Raw genomic sequence first — 23044 nt, forward strand, 5'->3', positions numbered from 1 at the left:
TGCTGCTGCTGCTTAGGAACCCGAAGGAAGGGCCAGAGGATGTTCTGGCCACGAAACTCGCTCGATCGCGTTCCTTGAGACAGACACTTTCAAGGAGGTGTAGTAGAATCGATAGCCTTATTTATTTTTTGACTGCCGGGCTTAACTTAACGGCATTTTGTGGCAAAGCTCAGCCCCGGCAAAAATCTCTTTTTTTTCCCCAGTCGCAGGACTGAGCCCAGGGATGGGAGAAGCAGGCGCGAGGCAACGTGCCTCTGGTCGCGTGCAGAGTGCATGCCTGCCCCATCCTCACCAGTGAGCAACTGCAGACGCACACTATCTCTCTCTCCCTCCCTCTCCCCCACCCCCCACTCCTCTCCTGTCTAGGGGCCCGGACATGACACTCCAGTCCCCAGCAATACTTTAATGCAGGTATTAATGTCTGTGGGTATGTGCAATTAATTAACTAATTAAATTTACCCTACCAGTATGCTCCCTTTCCTCACCCAAAAGCAGCTGAACCAAGGTATCTGTGGCGAGATTGGTCAGTTCAGTATTTTTATTTACTTGATTGGGGGTGGGGTGGAGGGCAGCTACGCCCAGGGCTGCACATGGAAGGCTTTGAAGCAAAGTGGGGTTTTCATTGGAATTAGAGTGTTGGGGTAAACCGCTTTGGAAAGAGAATCATGTGCTGAAATGTACATACATGCAGCCAAGCCACATCCTTATAGTGAGGAGGGTATTTCAGAAAAATGCTGATGAACTAGGAGTGCAACTCTTCCCCAGTTGACCTAGGGTCCTGCATTAATTATTTTTATTTATTTACTTGATTTTTTCTGGGGAGGGGGAGCTGCCCATGGTGGTGGTGGAAAAGGCTACAAGCCAAACAGGACAAGCTCTGAGGATGTTGTGTTTGGGAAAGGGATTCCAAGAGGGAGGTGACTTTTTGCAGATATATTAAAGTGAAAGGCGTATCTCTTAAAGGAACTGTGACCATCAGATACAGCAGTGTAATCTGATACCATCATCGTCTGATAAAGTCTCTGAAAGCTTATACTGTACTATAGTAAATTTGCTGGCCCTTAAAGTGTCATCAGACTCTTTGTTGTTGCTTCGTTACAATGTTTTGTTATTCCCACAGTAGATATGGTCCTCCTGTGTAGCTGTTTGGTAAAGTTGTTCTGCAAAGCGCAAGCTTGATTATGCTTAAAGTGAGACAAAATATCTTCTTTATAAGCTGAGGAAAGGGAAAGAATAAAATGAATTCAATCAGTGCAGTAGCTTAGAATGGGAAAACAGTTCTCAAACTGGCGAAGTGTGTGAATCGGTTACTCTTCTGCTATTTTCAGATAAAAGAGGGAGAAAAATTTCTTTGGCAGATTTGCCAAAAATAAATGAGAAGAATGAACTTTGCTAAGATAAGGAAAGCTGGATAATCTCCACCTATCCAGGAAGTGCCTCTCATGTCAATGTAAATCAACCCTTTTCTAGGTCCAGTTATACTAAGATGTTGCACAATGCAAAGTCTGCTGTCTCCCTCCCTCCTCAGGATCAGGAAGTAAATCTTTTATGTCGTTGTTGTTACTGAGCACATATGATTCCTGATCATTTCTCTTGAAACGTCATTCTTTTCATGCCTGTGACGCTTACAGCTGATTCACATACCCGCTGTATGTGACTAAAGTCACATGTAGTGGCTGTGGCCACTAAAATGGTGCTTTGAAATTCTACATATATTGGTTCCCTGGCTACGGTCTGTCAGTCATGTGTACCAGTGGCATTACAGATAAAGGCCAAGCATATTTGCATCCCCATCAAACGCCACTTTAAAATGTGGGTTGGATAGGCGGTGTGATTAAAAATATGGTCCTGCACATGATTGCTAGGGGAGAGAGGATGCCTCCATAGGTTTGGAGACAATTTTGTACCTCTCGTTTCATCTTCTGGTTTCTTCTCACTAAGATCTTTTTATGTGGTGACAAGCTTTGCGTTGAGACTGACAGCATTCCCTACCATTCCTTCTAGGGCCCTGAGGGTGCCAAGACTCACAACCAAACTAGGATCACATGGAAGCATTGATGTATCTGGAGATGCCAGTTCTGCCCTTAGTCTGGCATAGTCTATTGAGTCAATGGTGCTTCTTGCCTCTCTGTGCTTGCATTTAGCTATGCAATTGATGCTCGCCTCTCTTGGCTATGCAGCTGTGTATCTTGCTGAGGGAACCAGGGCTAGTGCTGGGGTACTTTAGTTTGTTCTCTCCACCTTGCATTCCTTTTTCCTTTTCTGCCTGGTACTTTCTGTGCTACCAATTGTTGTCTGTGTTGTATGAATGGACCTTTCCCCCTTTCCTAAATGTTTGATGTTCAACTCCAGAAATGTACCTTGGTTCTCGAACAGTTTAGCTGACGAACAAATCGGCTCATGAAAGCTGAAAACCTGGAAGTAAGTGTTCCGGTTTTTGAACGTTTTTCGGAAGCCGAACATCCGATGTGGCTGTTGGCTATTGTTTACGGGGCACCTGTGCCAATCAGAAGCTGCGCCTTGGTTTTCGAATGTTTTGGGAGTCAAACGGACTTCCAAAATGGATTAAGTTTGAGGTTCCACTGTATCCTCTTCAATGTAGGGGAGGATCTCTCACTTAAATCACTGTTTACCACTGTTGTGAATCTGTGAAAATGCCCTGGACATTATGCTTGAAATAAACAAAAGAGGATTCCCTCTGTAATGGGAACATTTAAAGGAGGCTACTGTTCATCTAGGGACGTGGGTGGCACTGTGGGTTAAACCACAGAGCCTAGGACTTCCCAATCAGAAGGTTGGCGGTTCGAATCCCCGCAATGGGGTGAGCTCCCATTGCTCGGTCCCTGCTCCTGCCAACCTAGCAGTTCGAAAGCATGAAGTGCAAGTAGATAAATAGGTACCGCTCCGGCGGGAAGGTAAACAGCGTTTCCATGTGCTGCACTGGTTTGCCAGAAGCGGCTTAGTCATGCTAGCCACATGACCTGGAAACTGTACACCGGCTCCCTTGGCCAATAAAACAAGATGAGCACTGCAACCCCAGAGTCGGCCACGACTGGACCTAATGGTCAGGGGTCCCTTTACCTTTACCTTACTGTTCATCTATGGTGGCAACTATGTCTCAAATCTTACCTTACAATTCTTACTTTGGGTTCTGTATTGCAACATGAGTCAAGTGGCGGAGCATCTGCTTTCACTGCAGAAATATCCTGACTCAATCTCCAACCTCTCCAGGTTGGGTTGAGAATATCCCTTGAGTAAAACCCTGGAGCGCCGCTGCCAGACAGCATAGCAGAACAAATCTGAGCTAAATGGACAAATTGACTTGGACGTATGAAGCTGCTTCCTATGTTCTTGTGTGCCTGTTGTACAAAGTTATAGTGGAAATTGCTGAAATAATTCTGTGAAAGTGCTTCAAATGCTCCCAAGAGGATGATAACAGTTACTACAGAGGCATTTTCTTGCCCAAGGCAGAACAGTAAATGCATCGCTCTTGCCCAGGCCCTAGTCAATGTGCGCTGTATTCGAGGCTGGCCTACTTTGGCACCCGAGGCAAAAAAAAACCACACAAGCACCTTCTGGGAGTCAAAATATAGTAATATCAATAACTAACTATTTCCTGCCCTTTCATGACTCCCAAATTCAGGTGCCTGAGGCAGCCACCTCACTTTTCCTAACAGTAGGACTGTTGCAAGGCCCTGGCTGTTGATCCTGCCTTCCTTGGAAAGCCGTCCTTCCTTTATTTTAATGTCACTTGTTCTGAAGATTTCTTTCATTCTTTTTAAACTTGAGTTGTGTGCAGAGGGGAAGATGGTTGCTCCCAGAACAAAGAGCTAACAGAAGACTTCCCTTTGCCTTTTCAACCCCACTTCAATCATTTCAGCTTCAGGACGCCAGAGATCATTTCCAGCATATTGCAAGTGCAGGGTGTGTTCATCTTTCAGGGCATCAGGAATGTGCACACAGGTAGAGGAAGGATATGCAGCCAATGGTTTGTGTTGGCACACGTCCGTTCCTTGGTCCCAGTTCAGTTTTCCATCCTAGAATGAGCAGAGCCCAGGCAAGTGTGATCTGTGAAGGAAAGAATGTTCAGGTATTGCATTACCAGATCTGTCTGGTGATATTCCCACCCCCCTAGTTATGTAAATTACACGACAAAAATGTTGGCACCAGATTATGCTATGGAATGTGGAAAGCTCAATGTATATAGACAGGGCACTTTATTCTTCCTTGTACTGAAACATAAAAATCCTATGAAGTATTGAAATGTTAAGAGCTACTTAAAGGTAAATTCATATTTGTTTTCTAGTTCCAAAGGTATCTGGCAATGCCTGTACTTTTCAAGCCATATGCATATTGAATTCCTCAGTCTTTTCATACACTTTTTGTGTGTTTGTGCTCTAAGACTGCAATCGTGTACTGAAGATCAGTTGATCGAAGAGCTGTAGGATTTGGCAGAATGACTGCTATGTGGATACAATACAAGATATTCTGCAGACACACAAAACATACATTAGCGGAAAACCCTGGCTATGTTGGTGGAACACTTCCCTATTAGAACTATTCTGCCAGTGAAGATATGCTGGCAGAATGCCCAAAACAAAGTGGAATTGTGGCCAGAGGGTTATATTTGCTGTATCTGGTATCCTTCAACCCAATGCCATGTTCCTGGCAACAGCACCAAGATCAGATCTAGCACACATGCAAAAATTGTTACCATAAAGCACCAATGCTGCAGCAAGCAAAGGCTCAAGCAGCTCAGCCAGCTGCTTGTGGCTGGAAAGCCAGACAGGATGTTTGTGACTGTTGCCATGGGAACAAAGGGGCAGTCCATTCTGTACTGAGCACCGGATGTTAGCTCAGTGTGTGTGTGTCATATGACCCGTACTGGATGTACTTGGGAGGAGTTTCTTTCTTGCTGTTGTTGAGTGCAGACATGATTCTCTGTACTGATGTAAGAGGCAGAAATAAATGATGTAAATAGTTTTCTGTCTGCTTCTTTCCCCTCCCTGGGGACACCAAAGGGGAGAGAGGAAGAACGGTGTGTTCCTCTCATACATCTGAGAAGAATCGCCGGACCTCGCCTGCTTATCAGCAGAGGTTGGGAGACGCGGGGAGGTCGACAGGAATATCTGCCGGTGCCTGCTTGTGGCACATTCCTCTGACCCAGGCAGAATTCCAACAGTGGTAGCAGAGGATGGTTGCGATTCATCGGACATCTGCATGAGAGGCTGGTGGATTGTCCTCCTCTGCTCCAAGGGAGAAGGCAAGCGTCTGAAAGATGCCAGAGGCTCAACAGACGGCTGGTGGAAAGAAGAGGTGTTTTCCAGAGCAACAAAGTTCAAGGTATGCTGCATTTCGGGCTAAAAGTGTGAACGCAGGAAGATTAATTCCCTGGTTCACGGAGCTGCGTTTCAAAGAAAACAAGAGCTCCGGGAGAAGAGGCCTGCAGCTTGAAGGCTGATGCCTGCATTCCACAAATTTTTGTGGTAGATAAGAAGTCCTATTGAAATGCATTGTTGCTAAGTAACGGAAAGTTACTGGCAGAGGGGCTGGACTCTGTGTGTAAGCCTGGGAAAGCGAAACAAACCCAGAGAATGTTTTGGCTACAAGGTTTACGAGCTCTTGGAAGGGACTTTTCAATAGCAGCCTGAGTTTAGCTGCCAGGTGCAAAGAGCGTAAACAATTTGCAGTTTGCTGCGTGAGAAAGGAAAAAACGACTGTTGGATTTTACAGTTTGTTTGACATTGTGAGCTGGAGGCTTGGCTTCAAGATGGATGCCAAGAAAGGGGGAGGTTTGCCTTGCCCTCCTTGCTTAACCAATGACAATTATTCATCTTGGTCTGTAAAGATGAAGGCCCTGCTGCAGAATCAGAGGCTTTTTGATGTAATTGAAAACCCCATCCCTGCAGCACCAACCAGAGGTTGGGAGTCACAGAATGTAAGGGCCAGGACTGCTATAATTCTGTGTGTCTCAGATGATCAGTTGGTGCATGTTCAGCATTTAGAAAATGCGAAAGAGGTATGGGACACGCTGCGTACAACGCATCAGAGAGATGCTTGTTCTTCAGCGTTGCTGTATTTTGAGAAATTGACCAATCTGAGACTTGCGCCTGATGGAGATGTTCAAGCGCACCTGACAGAAATGAAGTTTCTGCGTCAACAGATGGTGGAACGCAATTTTCGTCTTCAGGAGGAAGTGTTTTGCTTCATGATGATAAACAGCCTTAGCCGCACCTACAAGGTTGTTGCCAGTCAGCTTGGTTCCCTACCGGCCGCGCAGCTGACCGCGGAGAGAGTTTGTGCTGTGGTTCTGAATGAACACGACAGACTTGCTGCACTGGAAGAAAAAGACAGGGGGAGGGAAGAACAGAGTTCTAATTCCCCCACTGCTGATGCTACTGGAGAGCATGGTGTAGCATTGAGTGCTGTCCGATGCTACAATTGTGGACAGACTGGGCATCTACAGCGAAACTGTAAGAAGCCGCGCCAGTCAAGAGGAGCAAAGAGCAGCTCTGAGAAGCCTCAGGCGTCAGGCAAAAGCCGTACCAAGTGCCAGGTGAAACCTGCAAAGGCTATGATGGCGAAAGGAACCACGCCAGATGTTGGGAACTCCTTCATAATTGACACGGGCGCAACGGTTCACATGTGCCCGCACAGAGGACTGTTTTCGACGTTGAAGAAGCAAAGCTTCACTGTGAAACAGGCCAACGGTCAAGAGTTGGAAGCAACCGGAATTGGGACTGTGTATCTTGAGAGTCTGAACTTGACTATAAATGATGTTTACCTGGTTCCAGAATTGAGATTTAATCTGCTGAGCGTGTCGCAGATTGCAAAGAAAGGACTGAAACTGTCCTATGATGCTAAAAGCTGCAAGATCTACAAAGATGGAGAACTGTTTCTTACTGCCAAAGAGAAAGATGGACTGTATTTGTTGACTTTTGATCAAAGTGATTACATGAAATGTAATTCTTCTGATTCTAACGAAATCTCTCTTACAGGCGTGACCAGTGCGAGCACCAGGAAGGTGACGAAAAAGGTCGACAGAGCATTTCAGCGGGTGTATGCTGATGTGATTGGTCCTCTAGAACCATCTAGAGGCGGTGCACGATATTACCTTGTGTGTGTGGATTGTTTCACTAATTATTCTTGGGTTTATATGATGGAGAAACCGCAAGAAACTTTAGAAAAGTTTCAGGAGTTTTGTGACAAGGTTAAAAATATGCATGATGCTAACATTGATTGTCTTTTCACAGATGACAAACAAGTTTTTCTGTTACAGAAGTTTCAGAAGTTCCTGGATGGAAAAGGGATAGACCACAAAGTGGCAGTTTCGCAAGAAGCGTGGAACAGAGGGTTCTGTGTAAAAGTGAACAAAGAATTGCAAAAGGGGATGAATGCGCAATTGCTGAGTTCACATTTGCCACGTGAATATTGGGCCGAATCGTTAGCGTCCTATCTTCATGTGTGGCTGAGAAAAGTCTCAACAGAGTTGGGATGTTCTCCTTTTGAGAAGCTGTTCAATAGAAAACCTTCTGTTGCCTATTTTAAGGTTTTCGGGTCTCATGTGAGAACAGAAGCTCCAGGTGGAGTAAAGAATGCCAGAGGCATTTTTGTGGGTTATGAAAAGGGTCTCTACAGAGTAATTTTGTCTGAATCTGGTCAGGTGATTCTCACAAAGTTCCTAGAGAGTGCTCCTGAACAGGAGAGGTTGATTGTTCACGCATTTCCCACAGAGGATGATGATGATGATGATGAGTTTGATCTTATTGAGTTCAGTAGTACTGATGATGACAGCGATAGCTCAGACAGCTCAGTTGTCACAGTCATTGAGAGGAAATCTCACATAATGACTAGACCCTCAGAAGAGGAGGATGAACCATTGATTAAGCTTAGTACTGGTTCTCCAGAGAGTTCAAAGGTTGAACCAGTGAGCACAGAGGATCAGAACCTCATACGTAGGTCTGAGAGAGCAACGAAGGGTGTACCACCCAAGAGGTATTCAAAGGAGTTTGCTAACCTTGCATATGTTGCTATTGTAAACGACCAAGGACAGATTGAAGCTGTGTCTGAGTCAGAGACAAAGGCACAACAGAGAGTTGTTAACCGAGGTAATGCGAAGTCACACAACCAGAGAGGTACACTGGTGAAACCAGTGGTGGGGAGTTCCAAGGGTGGAACTGAAACAACAGGGGAATGTTATAAATATAACAACTGTTTGTTTTCTTCTCTGGATGACGCTTTGCTCGCAGCACACATTGATACTTTAGGGGGAGTATGTTACCATAAAGCACCAATGCTGCAGCAAGCAAAGGCTCAAGCAGCTCAGCCAGCTGCTTGTGGCTGGAAAGCCAGACAGGATGTTTGTGACTGTTGCCATGGGAACAAAGGGGCAGTCCATTCTGTACTGAGCACCGGATGTTAGCTCAGTGTGTGTGTGTCATATGACCCGTACTGGATGTACTTGGGAGGAGTTTCTTTCTTGCTGTTGTTGAGTGCAGACATGATTCTCTGTACTGATGTAAGAGGCAGAAATAAATGATGTAAATAGTTTTCTGTCTGCTTCTTTCCCCTCCCTGGGGACACCAAAGGGGAGAGAGGAAGAACGGTGTGTTCCTCTCATACATCTGAGAAGAATCGCCGGACCTCGCCTGCTTATCAGCAGAGGTTGGGAGACGCGGGGAGGTCGACAGGAATATCTGCCGGTGCCTGCTTGTGGCACATTCCTCTGACCCAGGCAGAATTCCCTCTCATTGACCTCAAGTGTCAGTGGGGGTGAGGAACAGCCATCCTCACATCAATAACTTCCATAACATAAGATGTGGTGGAACAACATCCAATCACAGTACACCAGCACCAGAATACAAAGACCACATAGGGAGTCTGCAACTCAGGTGGTAGAGTGTGTGGTATTCAACTACATTATACATTATTAGACATTTATTTCTAATTCATCTTTCCCCCCGACAGGGACCCACGGCAGCTTTCAGATAAAATAGGAGCAGCTAAAAGCATAGAAATAACAACTAATCATTAAAAACAATGAAACAAAAATAGAATCAAAACTGTATATTAAAAAGATCCATTTAAAACATACAGTCACAACAAAAACAGCACAGCACCAGCCTCCTCATTAAAAGCAGTCAGTTCCCCAAAGAAAGTATTCACCAGCCATTGGAAGGTCAACAAGAAGGGAGACAATCTAACCTCTCTAGGAAGGGAGTTCTAAAATCTGGGAGCGGCCACCAAGAAGGCCCTCTCCCGTGTCCCTACCAAGCGAGTCCCTATCTCTGTGGTCTCATGTTATGTGCACTTAGTGGTCACAATGGGGAAATGAAGGGATGGAAGCCACAGAGAAATGTCATTTTGTACACGGAGTACTTTGCCTCAAAACACACTTTCCTTCCAGGACCCTAACACATATGTCACCTTGAAGCTTCTGAGACAAATGCCCAGCATCAAACTACTGCTACTACAAAAAAACAGGGTGCTAGGACAAAGCACCCAGGCAAAGTATGCTTCCCCAGTGCGCCTAATGGTGTAATGTTCCTTAAGGGTTACCACTACCCTCAACTGTCAAAATGGCGGGCGTTTGTTAGAGAATAGTAAATCTCAGAAATATAGTGAGGGTTGCTGAAAGGAACCCTCTGAAAAGAACTTGTTCATGCTCAAAATGTTTGGGGGGAAAAATAGTTTTAAAATAATTAAAAGCCCATCTTGGTGAAAGTCTCATACGACGTATACCTGGGGGAATTGTGGTCAATGTACAAGATCTGTAAGGAAAATAATTTCATTTTCAGTGTAGAGAAGAACTCAGTTTTGTTCATCTTTTGTTTTTGCCAAATGTGCGGTGAATAACCTACACGGATGACTATTTGTACAAAAGTCTGCATGGCCCAGCTTTCTTCCCACCCCCTCGTGGCTCAGTAATTTGTGTGAAGATTTCTTGTAGGCCTAATAAACTCACTGATAAAAGTGCCTGTAGTATGAGATTGACTGCCTCTTCATTTGCATCTAAAATTAGCATAATCAGTTCTGCCTATATCCACCCAGTGCCAATCACAAAAGCGTTCAGGTGGAAACTATTTTTTTTTTTAAGAAAAACATTGCAATTGCTCATTATTACACTTATTTCTTTCTGTATCATTTAAGTTAAATAATGAAGGGGCTGCAGTCGTTCCTTAAGAAAGAGCACTACAGGGGTGTCATTGTAAACCTAATTTTCATTCTCCCGAAATCTGCAAACAAAGGAATATCAGTCTTGCGTTTTCTTGTATGGATGTATTTATACCGATAATGAGCACAATCCACCAGGAATTTCTGGTGGAAGTTTTAATTAAAACTATTTCCCCCAAAAGCAGTCTGCTCAAGTAGGGGATCCTGATGGGATACGAAGCCATTATTTTTGCTTCCAAATGCTATGAAAACGTAATAGAACTGCTACATGCTAAATGCAGCCCTCCTGTACATAGCCTATTCATAAGGATTTCCCCCACCACTGGTATAGTTCTCAGATCATTTCACTTTTGTTTTGGGTTAATTACAGTTAGTCGGTTAAAGTTAATTAACAGAATGAGGAGACCTAGAGAACAATTTACTGAAAACATCCATTGCTGAAGTTCAAGAAGACTTCTTTGAAACTGGTGAGTGTGCATTGGGTTAGACAAAGAGCTGTTCACAGTAAAGGAACTACTATGTTTTGAACCAGGTAAGAATTCTCCCTTCAGGTTTGGTAGCTACTGGATGACCTTCACATATATGCCCAGCATTTTCGGTTAGCTTTGATGTACTGCAACCCAGGGCCCAAAGTGGCCAAGGAAAGCAAGTGGAATGGTTAGGAAAGATGAAAACGAGACAACTAGAAAATAAGTGGGATGCTGTCAGGATGCTGTCAGCAGCTCCTAGCTGGTTGCCCAGGAAAGTATAAAGACAAGGAAAAGTTTCTTGCCATCCTTTTTTATTTCAAACTTTACAGAGAGAGGATATAGAACCCAACCTCTTGTATAATGGCATTGTCCCGAGCGAATCTCCACCCCCCTTCTCTCCCATTTCCTCATTCGTCATCCTCATCACCTACTCTATGGGTGCTGCTAAGTACCCTCTGTCTTTGAGCTCTTTGCTCTCCTACTTTTAAGGCTCACCGGGTTCTGGGAGATGGAGGGTCTAGAATGCTTTCTAATGACACCGTGTCAGCCAGGTGCCGTTCTGGTTCTGCCTGCTCCTCCTCCTTTCCCATTCTTTCCCAATTTTCCCCTCATTGGCCTCTGAGCTGTGACATCCCGCAAACCACTGTTGTAAATCTATACTGTCTTCCACTTCCTCCTCCTTGGGAGGGTCAGGATGGGGAGGCAGTCTCCACCATTCCTCCTCTGCCCAGTCCCTGACAGATGGTTATAGGTCTGTCAAAAACAACAACAACAACACGGGATGGCACCCTAAACCACTTCAAGCCCACATTACTGAGGCAGGGGAAGATGCAGCCCAAATAGACATGGATCTTTCTTCCAATGGATTTGGTACCATCCTAGTAGAATGCTGGTTCTGTGCGAAAGAACAACCCATATATGACTTTACCCGGGCAGTTCCTATTTGGGTGTATGTCGACAAATTGCAAAATAGAATGTGAACTGCCATTGTGGTCGCAGTCGACTGAAGCTACTTTCAAACGGCAAATTTCCAAAGACCTTGGCTCAATGAATGACCCTTCGCTGTTTGCAGAAAGTTTAGTCCTTTCATTCTGATAAGCAGCTTTATATAAAGATGATTCTTACACAGGCTTTCAGTTCCTTCAATTCATGTGTGGGTTTTTCCTGTTCTTCATGTATATTGATAAAGGAGTGCAACTCTACCACCCTTCAAACTAATCTTGATGTGATCACACATTGCATCAAATTTATTAGTGCATTGTTTTGCTGCTATGCAGAGCTTCCTGCATCCTCCTGGTTAAACATCACAAACACAAGAAATCTAAATTCAGCTGTACACATCACTATTTCTTGGGGGGTTTGGTGCACTGTTGTCAATGCACACTGCAGAGTTCAATGCAAACTGCAAGTGTGAACCCCCTCACCTGATCCAGATCAGGATCACAGTGTGGGGAAATGGATCAAATCTTTCTTTTCTCCACACCAGGGTCCTGGATCAGACCCCCACTACTGGCAACATAGAAAAAGCTTGCACTCAAGAGGGCAAACCATGTAATAAATGCCCCACATACTTTGATTGCAGTAGGAATCTACTGGGGATGGAGAACCTGTGTCCCAGAATATGTGATTGAGCTCCACTTCTATTCAGCTTTAACTGTTGGCCAAGCTGACTGGGGCTGATGGGGGTTGGCGTCCAACATCTGCAGGGCCAACCATGTTCTAGAGTTACAGAGGAACGTTTCAGTGAAATCAGTGAAGTTAACCTGTATATTAATATACACAAATGCAGTTTAAGAATAAAGATGTTCAGTTACATCAGGTCATTTGAATTTGCAGGATTTTATTTTTATTTTTTTAAAAAACGATGAGTTTGTTAAAATGAGGATGTTATTGAAACACCATGCTGGATTAGCTCGAATCAACTAAATTATTCCAAAGAGAAATAGAATTAAATGGTCCAGCTGCAGCCTGCTGTTAATGCTTCAGTTCTACATTATGGATGATATGCCACTGCAGATACCAAGAACAAATTATATGTTCATGGCATTCTCCATCTGTAAAATCACGTACACCTGAAGGCTATTTCTAATTTTTGGAAGCAATTCATATATTTCTAATAGAGAAGGAAATATGCCTTAGAGGAACGTAGAGGCTCAAAATAAGGAGTACAGTGGTACATCGGGTTAAGAACTTAATTCGTTCCGGAGGTCTGTTCTTAACCTGAAACTGTTCTTAACCTGAGGTACCACTTTAGCTAACGGGGCCTCCTACTGCCACTGGACAATTTCTGTTCTCATCCTGAAGCAAAGTTCTTAACCTGAGGTATTATTTCTGGGTTAGCGGAGTCTGTAACCTGAAGCGTCTGTAACCTGAAGCATCTGTAACCCGAGGTACCACTGTATTGATATTGATGAAAAGGGTATACAGGGTATACCTTGGCTTTTGAACAGAATGCGTTCCAGAAGTCCATTCGACTTCAGAAACGTTTGAAAACCAAGGTGCAGCTTCCAATTGGCTGCAGGAGCATCCTACAGCCAATCAGAAGCTGCGGAAGCTGCACTGGATGTCAGCATCCGAGGCAAAGTTTGCATACTGGAACACCTACTTCCTTTCTCATTATTATTATTTTTAATTTTTTAGGATGATTCTGGGAGAATCCAGTGTTTTATAATATGTATCCTGCTACACCCTTAGCTGCATTTGAACATGTGAATAGTATCCCAAGAGTCACTCTTACAAGGCAAGCCATCTTTCAGACACCTAAACCATTTGTACTCAAATATTTTTACTCAGGCAACCGAATAACTGATGCTTCTCCCTTCCCTACCTCCTAGACTCCCAAGAATCTCCAGGTCTCCAGGGTGTCTTTTACTTTCAGAGAAACTTGCTGAGCTGCTCTTGTCGTCATTAGAACTCTTCTGCGCATAGTTTTGTGTTGCTTTGTATACAGCCACAAGAGACTTCCTGAGGTTTTCTGCAGGGTAGGGACCCTATCTATGCCTGTCTTTTCTCCTACCCCACTGCAGCCCACAAGCTGAGTGACTCTCGACAGAGATGCCAAGCCAGATGTCCTTGACAATAACACTGTAATAATCCTGTTGAAATACACACATTTTGCTACACTTTAAGGGGATTTCAAAATCCACTGAGAAATTCAGATAAGAAGAATTTGGGAAGCATCCTTGGTTATTTTTAAATTGCTATTATTTTATTTATTAACTGCATCTTTTCACCACCCTTCCTCTAAATTGAGCTCAGGGTAGTGTGCAACAGATATTAAAACAACAATATGCAATATATTCAGCACAAAACCAAGTTCCATGGACTTTGTATCAGATGGCATTCAGCATGAATCCACACCGCAATAAGTACTCAGGAAAGCCCATACAATGCAGCCCTTTATATGTCACTTCTCTTGTTAATTTTGTGAAGTATCTAAGGTCAGTCTCACATCTCCTTGTTCCATGCTCACTGGGACCCTTTCAGAAGAGCTTTCTGATTGAAATCAAGGCCTTGAACAAGGATGTTGCATAATAAAAATGAATCTTGTATCATCCTAAGCTTCCTCTCAGGAAACACTTTCGCATAAATGTATTTATGTTGTAAAGCCTTCAGACTGAAGTGTACCGTGGTTGTCATAGCAATCCAGCTCTTCAGATGGAAGTAGGAAAAAGAAGATGACATTTCCTTACTCTGGCGTCTGTCCCATAGCATCAGTTTCAAGATCAGATGACAGCAGAGAAAGTGTGAACAGTTGTAATTTACACACAGTCTCATGGATGGGTAATTAAGTATGTCATAGACTTCAGCAGATCTCACACACTTTTACACCTGGGCGTCCCTAAAAGGAAAGGAAAGTCTGGATCCATCCGCAGAAGACTGAACTCTTCATAACTTCCTCTGAAGTTTCGACTGTTGCAGCACATATTCAACTAATGACTTACCCTTTTATAAGGAAAGCCTTTGACATAGAAGGTAAGCTAGGAAAAAGATGAGCCAAGATGGAGGATGGATGCCACTGAAATTCCATTTAAAGTAAACATCAGGAAGAACTTTCTGACAGTAAGAGCTGTTCAGTAGTGGAACAGACTCCTTCAGAAGGTGATGGACTCTCATTTATTGGAAGTTTTTAAACAGAGATGGCCATCTGTCAGGGATTCTTTAGCTGTGATTCCTGCATTGAAGAGGGTTGGACCAGATGACCCACGCGCTGCCTTTCAGTTCAACTAGTCTATGTTCTGATGCAATTTCCCCATATGAAAATGCATTTTAATGTTATTTTCACCAATATATGCATTTTTATGCATGCATCGCCCTAGTATATGCATTTGTACTCATTACTTGATTGAAGAGCTGCATTGCAAAATTCAGAGAAGTGAGAATGTAAAAGAATGACTGTGCTTCAGTACATGTAGTGTTTTGGAAAATTTGGTATTCACCTTTAAATGTGCACTGTATCAAATTTCTGCCCCATCCCAAGTAAGTTTATTTAGGATTGCAACCTTAATCAAGGAATGTAGGTGTGATCTCTTATCATACACTTCTCTCTAGTCTCTCTAGTCCTACTATCTCCTGAACAAAACCCAGAAGTGTTTCAAATGTTCATAGAATCATAGAATCATAGAGTTGGAAGAGACCACAAGGGCCATCGAGTTCAACCCCCTGTTGAACATGGAGGGTGGAAGGCCATCACAGATGTATACTTAGGGCAACTCTTATCTGTTCTTTTAAACCATATTCTAATGTTAAAATGATTGGCTATATTCCTGTCCTTGTGCAATGCCTGACGCAATGCCTTATGAATCTGTAAGCTTGTTGACAGAATGCACCGCCCTGTGAATCATGCTCACGGAGAAATTCAAATCATCTCTTAGATGAAAATCCAGGTTTACACCTTCCTCGTAGTTATTTACATAAGATTTATGGTCCCCATGGTTACCCAAAGACGATGCGCAATCTTCACTATGTAATATGGAGATAAAAAGCAGACTTGAATTCTATGAAACCTAGCTGTTCTCCGCTACTCTGGATTGTTGTTTGACTTACCATTAAAAATTGGATTGCAAACTATATACTTTTAAAATATGGAGAGGCAGCACACACACACACACACACACACACACACACACACGTATAATATTTTTTCTTACTGAGAGGCATTAGACTTTTGCCAAGTCATTACAACAATTACTAAAAGACCTACACATACAAAGATAAGCATTTCAAGTAACCTATAATTATAATCACCACAAAACACTAAAAATAATTTGGAAAGTGTTGCAAATAATATCAAATCACAGTTTCAAATAAGCTAAGACTTAAATCAAGAGAAAAACCAAACCAAACCAGTTGGTCATCTTTTAAAAACATAATTGTGTTTATTGTCTTTCTTCATATTCCAAATGAGAAAAGGCTGCTTGCAAGCTAAATACAGAAAACGAATTAAAAGTATGTCTAGCCTTGCTTGTGTATGAAATGTTCTTCCTTTGTAAGGCAAGGCCTAATCAATTTATGCCTCTGAGCTCTGGGAGAGAGGAGACTGTGGGCATAGCCTCTCAGACTAATATTTGAGTTTTGCAACTTAGGTAGAATAACAATCTGCACATTTTTAATATTACATTTATATCACACCTTTCCTCCAAGGAGCTCAAGGTGGTAGACATGGATATCTCCATTTCATCCTTCCAGCAACCCTGTTAGGTAGGTGGGTAGGTTGAGAGACAGGTAACCTAGTGGGATTCATGGCTAAGTGGAAATTTGAACCGTGGCTTCCCAGGTCCTAGTCTGACACTCTAAATATTACACCACATTTGTTTATTATGTGCAGAAGCAGCAAAGGGTCAGAAAAATCTATGGCATGAATATTAAACTTGGCATATGTTAAAATAAAGTTTCCCTATGTTTTCTCTCAATTTACCAGAGCAGTTCATCTTAAAGAGATATTTTCCCTATGCTGCCAGATAGTGCTTTGAGTCATTAGCATTTGCCTGGTACAATATTCAAAAGGGCCCTTTATCATTGTGAGATTGGACTTGCCTAGAAAACGACACCCTAACACTATGTCAAGATGGGCTTTTATACAGTTATGATTAATTACAAGGTCACGTCAGGAATTTCATCAGACAAGTCTGACAAAGGGACAAAGTTGTGTGACAAGGTCTATGATAGGAAACAAGAATGAATGTGGAAGGAAGGAACATTCTTTCCCACTTCGCTGGGTGGTATAACATGTTACTTCACCCTCTGGGGTTTTTTCCATTCTCTTTATGGATAATTTTGCAAAAAGTGTGTTCTTCTGCTTTGCTGACACATTTGGATTCTGGTTTGTAAATTCTAAGTTTTATATCAGATCCCAAACTGACAGGCTTGCAGAATGTCGACAGGTTTTAATTGTGTTGTTTCAAAAATATTTTTTTTCCATCTTTGCTATTGTCAAATGAGCAGCCTTCCCTTAAAGCAAGTCCCGGGTGGATAGTGTTGTTAGATAGTTTAGTCACTAGGTGGCACTGAAATTAACTGGGTGGAGTCAGGAATTTTGTATTGTAGCTCTGTTCTTTCTTTGAGGGAGAGAAAATAAAGTTCTTGTCTAGCTCCCTAACTGGTGTGTTCTTTCTTGAAGCCTTTGGTAACAAATGTCATTGATTTCAAATACTTCCGTGTGTGCATAAGGACTTCAGATTGTTATATTTAGTAAATATAGTCAGATGAAAATGAGAAGTACAGCTTTGTTCTGTAGCCTAGCTGATAGCATCTCATGCCTTCTCTTCTGTATGTGCTCATCTAGTAGTCTCAAATATACATACACTGAACAGAATAAAGAAAGTTGATTATTCTTTATCAGGAGCCAAGTGAGGATTCCCAGGTAAGATCCTCCCTCTATTGTGTGGGCAGGTAATCCCTCCCCTACCTGGCCTGATCTCCTTGGCAACGCTTCCCCCAGGTGGGATTGGACAGCTGACTGGGGTAGGCGGAGACCTCCAGGTATCCCACCTGAGGGAAGGCAAAGCCAAGCCTATGCTGATGGAGCCGCTCCAGATCCAGGGGCTGCGTGCGTCCATGCAAAGGTCGTCCCCCCCCCCGTTTTATGCGGGGAGCGGTCATTCTTTATCATGGGGTTCTATATGGAAGGTCCTTGGAAGAGATAAGAAATGGCTCATCACCTCCACATAAACTTTTCTTTCAGGAACAAATAACACTGCAGATAGTGGTCCTAAGCTTCCTTCATTTGGCTATCTGATTTTTCCCTCTTTTATTAACCATAGGGAGATGTAATGTGAAGGTACTAAGTCAATTAGATCCAGCTAGGAGCTTGGCATTTTAATCAGAATGGTGTGTGCTTTCTTTCTAGTCATGGCTGACCCACATAGTTTCCAGATCAGCCAGAGGCAACATGATCCTGAGCATGTTGCCTCTTGCTCATATGGAAACAACCCAATAGCAATATGTGGAAGAACTGCATAAAGGAGGAGCACCTTGTAACAAATCCATATCCTTCAAATGATTGACAAGCACTGTTTTTAGAATCATAGAATCTTAGAGTTGGAAGGGACTCAAGGGTCATCTAGTCCAACCCCCCGGCAATGCAGGAATAATAAAATCTGATGGTAACTATGGCCCTTGCCTAGCTAATTCAACAGTGGAATCCTCCATTAAAATTTTAACCCTTGCTGGATCCAAGAATTAGAAGGGACTTGGCTTACCATGAGCCACAAACTCACAGCAATATGTACATAAACATTTTATGAAAACACCAGTTCATTTTAAAGCATAATTTTGTCCTTTTTCATTGCAGAATGGTGAATTATTCCCCCCCCCAAGTCAATTTCTCTTGCAAAGCAACACTGCATAGACGAACTAGCTAAGCGGCTTAACTGTTCTTGCCCCCTTGTAGAATGCCTGCTGTTTTTGATGAGCACTAGTTTGCTAAAACTCCTTTTAGCTTCTGCTAGAATTCTGCTGGCAGTGTACAAGAAAAAACAAATCCATAGGGCTATGCATACTTCACTCAAAATGAGTTGTGGGGTTTTCTTTTTGATTTTTGTAAATCACAGCTCATTTCGTCAGATAGTCCACACTCTTTTCCATAATAGACTTATGAATATCTTTTTCTTGACACAACAGGAAACATCTCTGAAAGAACTGTGAGAGGCTTGGAGACATTGAGAAAGAAGCTTCTTCCAGTTTCTTAGACTCTAGTGTCACATATTTTAGGACTGAAGGGAGTGTAAAACAAATGTTGTTGGTTGCTTTGATCTACAATTTAGCCTCATCTCCTTCACCTTCAAGGCAATGGGGTTGCAACCTCAGCCAGGTCATTGTTCCCATGCTCTATAGATCTCCAGAGTCCAGGAAAGGGTCTCCAATCTTTCCCCACCGCCATGTTTGGATGCTGCACAGAATTTTAGTTGCCACCATTATTTATAAAGGGTGCTGAGTTTCCTTTCCTTTCCTCCCCCCCCCCCCCCCCAGTTTGTCAGTTTGTTGCCTGTTTGAGTTTTCATTTATCTTCTCTGGTTAATATTTTAACTGCTAGAGAGCAGGTGCATTGGTGCATGATCTCTGCTGTAGTTGCCAAGCAGAGTTTGACAATATGTACTCTTGATCTCCATACTGATAAAATTGGGCATGTCAGGTTTATCACATTCCAAAAAGCAGTGTGATTGAGATGGGAGTTTTGGCTCAGATTATTTTATTATGAATCAGTAACTTGTAAAGAAACAGGAAGCAAAGAGTTGGAATAAGTGAACAAGTTCTGGAAAAGGTGCAGAAAAGAACAACCAAAACGAGCAACTCATCTATGAGGGAAGGTTGCTCTTTTATTTAAGGGGAAATCATGATAGAAGTATATAAATTTATGCACGGTGTGTAGAAAATGGATAGAGTGAACCCCCCCCCCCATAATACCAGAGCCTGAGGCCATTGGAATGAACCTGAACATTGGAAGATTCAGTACAGATAGAATAAGGAACTTCTTTACACAGTGAATAGCTAAACTGTAAAATTCAGTCCCACAAGATTTAGTAATGGCTGCCAGCTTTGAAGGTTTTAAAAGAGTGTTAGACAAATTCATGGAAGCCAGGGTTGTCAAAGGTTACTACTACTCATGGTAGATATGCTGTGCTTCCACTTTCAGAGATAGTCACCTCCTGGCAAATAGAAGGGGAAGAAATGGAGGCAGTGAGGGATTTTACTTTCTTGGGCTCCATGATCACTGCAGATGGTGACAGCAGTCACGAAATTAGAAGACGCCTACTTCTTGGGAGAAGTGAGAGCTGGACCATAAAGAAGGCTGATCGCCGAAGAATTGATGCTTTTGAATTATAGTGCTGGAGGAGACTCTTGAGAGGAGAGTCCCATGGACTGCAAGAAGATCAAACCTCTCCATTCTTAAGGAAATCAGCCCTGAGTGTTCACTGGAAGGACAGATCCTGAAGCTGAGGCTCCAATACTTTGACCACCTCATGAGAAGAGAAGACTCCCTGGAAAAGACCCTGATGTTGGGAAAGATGGAGGGCACAAGGAGAATGGGACGACAGAGGACGAGATGGTTGGATAGTGTTCTCGAAGCTACCAGCATGAGTTTGACCAAACTGCGGGAGGCAGTGGAAGACAGAAGTGCCTGGTGTGCTCTGGTCCATGGGGTCACAAAGAGTCGGACACGACTAAACGACTAAACAACAACAAGAAGGCCTTTGTAGAGCAGTTGCTGGGAATCAAATGTGGGGAGAACACTGCTGCCCTCAGGTCCTGCTTGATAGCTTTCCATAGTCATCTGGTTGGCCACTGGGAGAACAGGAAGCAGGACTACATGGGCTTTTGGTCTTATCCAGCAGGTTCCTTCTTATGTGCATAGTAACAAGCTTTCTTCTCTGGATAACGAATTGAATCTCATAACCAACAGCCCACAAAATGTTTTGAACAGAGGAAAGATATGATGAATCATGACATAATTTCAAGAGTCCCCCACATTCCAATGAACACTGAACCCTTTGGCTGAAAGGTAATTGGCAAAGAGCATAATTCCCTGTGGCCGACATTGTATATTTCTGTCTTTGCGTGGCATTTCCTACCTGTTGGTCTTCAATGACTGTCCAGCTATGCGCACTCTGGATAATTTACCTGTATTTGAATGCCCTTCGGGTAATGATAAAAAACTAATAACTGTGCAATCTCTTATATTTTTATCATTAAAAAAATCAGAGTATCAGACTTTTGAAAAGCATCAGAAGAATCACTGGTATCCCTAAAATAACCATTGGGGGAAGGAACTAGCAAGCTCATCAGGACCTGTAAAGTGTTAATACTGGTTTTCTTCAACCACGTATGGACAGATTCACACACACACAGAGAGAGAGAGAGACCGACCATACACCTCTTATTGGAAACTACTAAGGAAGTTGTCACCAGTATCCAAAGGTAACTTATTCCATTGCCTTCTTGCTTCTGATTAAAGAATCAATATGGGATCTAAGCCAAAAGTCAGTATACTGACATGTCTGGAAGATGAGGTGTTCCTTCAACTACAAACTTAGCTGGGAGTAAGTCTGAAGACTTATTCACACTTGCCTTTCCTACGCTCTTTCCAGACACAGTCAATGATTTGCAGCTCTGTGTCCAAGCGCCCCTGCTTCCTCCCCTCCCTTCCAGAGCTTTCCTAGTAATATTCTGCACTTTTACAGCTCAATCAGAGCAAATGTCAATATGCAGAACACCTGAATCAGCTCCGATCCAGCTTTAAAGAGTGTTTTATTGCAGGGAAAGCTTGGGGATTGCGGGCAGACTTGGACATGGAGTGTTAAAGCCCAGACCTCTACCTGGAAACAGTGGGGCAAAAGGTTAGTGTGGATAAGCTCTCACTAAACTCAGTGAGGCTTGCTTCTGAGTCACATCCATAGGATTGTGTTGCTAAGAGGCCTATAAAGCTAGAGCCTAGATTCATGGTAGAAAGAGATGGTCCCTGTCCATGCTGTGCATTCGGCACTAAACCAGCATAGCCTTCCATTCACTCCTGAGAACTGTCTGTGGGAGCTATGGACTTTAGGCTAGAGCAGTGTTCTTTTAGATGGCAGGTGCAGAAGTAGACCACTGAGAGGTATTAATACCTTCAGCCTGGTGGGTAGGGAAACTCCTGCTCTGAGGAATTTCTTTGTAGCCAAACTGGATAATAATAATAATAATAATAATAATAATAATAATAATAATAATTTATTTATCCCCCACCCATCTGGGCAGCTTCCAATAAAACATGTAATAACAACAACAATAACAACAACAACATTAATAATACCTTACCCATCTGGCTGGGTTTCCCCAGCCACTCTGGGCGGCTTCCAGCAAAATATTAAAATACAACAATTCATCAAATATTAAAAGCTTCCATAAACAGGGCTGCCTTCAGATGTTTTCTAAATGTTAGGTAGTTGTTTATCTCTTTGACAGCTGATGGGAGGGCGATCCACAGGACGGGTGCCACTACCGAGAAGGCCCTCTGCTTGGTTCCCTGTAACTTCACTTCTTGCAGTGAGGGAACTGCCAGAAGGCCCTCGGCGCTGGACCTCAGTGTCCGGGCAGAATGATGGGGGTGGAGAAGCTCCTTCAGGTATACTGGACCGAGGCTGTTTAGGGCTTCAAAGGTCAGCACCAACACTTTGAATCTCTAGATGCCTGAGCAGTGTTATCAAAAAAGTTCTGGCTTGGTTTTAACAAAAAAGTTCTGGCTTGCTTTTCTTTCACTACCTCCAAGTCTGCCAACAAGAAAATGTTGAAGTTTGCCCCTAGAAATAGCAAAATTGGCTGGGTTCAGCCCCCAGGCCCAACAACATTTGTTGAGCTCACTCCTGAACTGATCCACACACCCTCCAACATTTCTCCACTGAAAATAGGGACATCTATCACCCACACTATCTTGGATTGACCTCCTGGCTTTAGAACTGAATCCACTCTGGGTTCCTAGAGAGCTCGATCCAGATACTAGATTTTTTTTGTAAAAATATATATATATATAAAAATTCAGAAGTTGGCAAACCTGTCCCTGACCTTCTGAGTAAAGCCCCAAGTCACAAGCCTCTTCTAACCACTGTGACCGTGCATCATTTTCCATAAAAGCCAAGAATGAGCTTATACATGGTGATGACATTCGGCAAAAGTATTTCAAGCTTAACAGTAACAATAATCATAAATAGTTTTGGTTTTGCTTTTTATATACATTTTCTTCAGAATGACGTACATCCATGACAAATGGCAGAGGACACAACAAAGAAGCAAATATTAATCACCACTTCTGGCTACATTACAATGTGTTCATATCTCTCTGTCTCTCTGTTATGCTCAGGTTTCAAATATGAGTCACGGTCTACTGGCCATTCACAAAAAAACATCCCTCACAATCAACATGTTATTCC

At 43.0% G+C, this 23044-nt stretch overlaps 1 protein-coding gene across 1 annotated transcript in view; it reads left to right on the plus strand.

The window, feature by feature from the left end:
- The window catches only part of LOC308475555 (uncharacterized protein), a gene marked incomplete at its 5' end in the record, with an annotated part of 499606 nt that overhangs the window by 254207 nt on the left and 222355 nt on the right, over nucleotides 1-23044 (plus strand). The window lies entirely within an intron of this gene.

The sequence above is a fragment of the Podarcis pityusensis genome, assembly GCF_964106645.2.
Source record: "Podarcis pityusensis genome assembly, chromosome: 1".
Classification (NCBI taxonomy): domain Eukaryota; kingdom Metazoa; phylum Chordata; class Lepidosauria; order Squamata; family Lacertidae; genus Podarcis; species Podarcis pityusensis.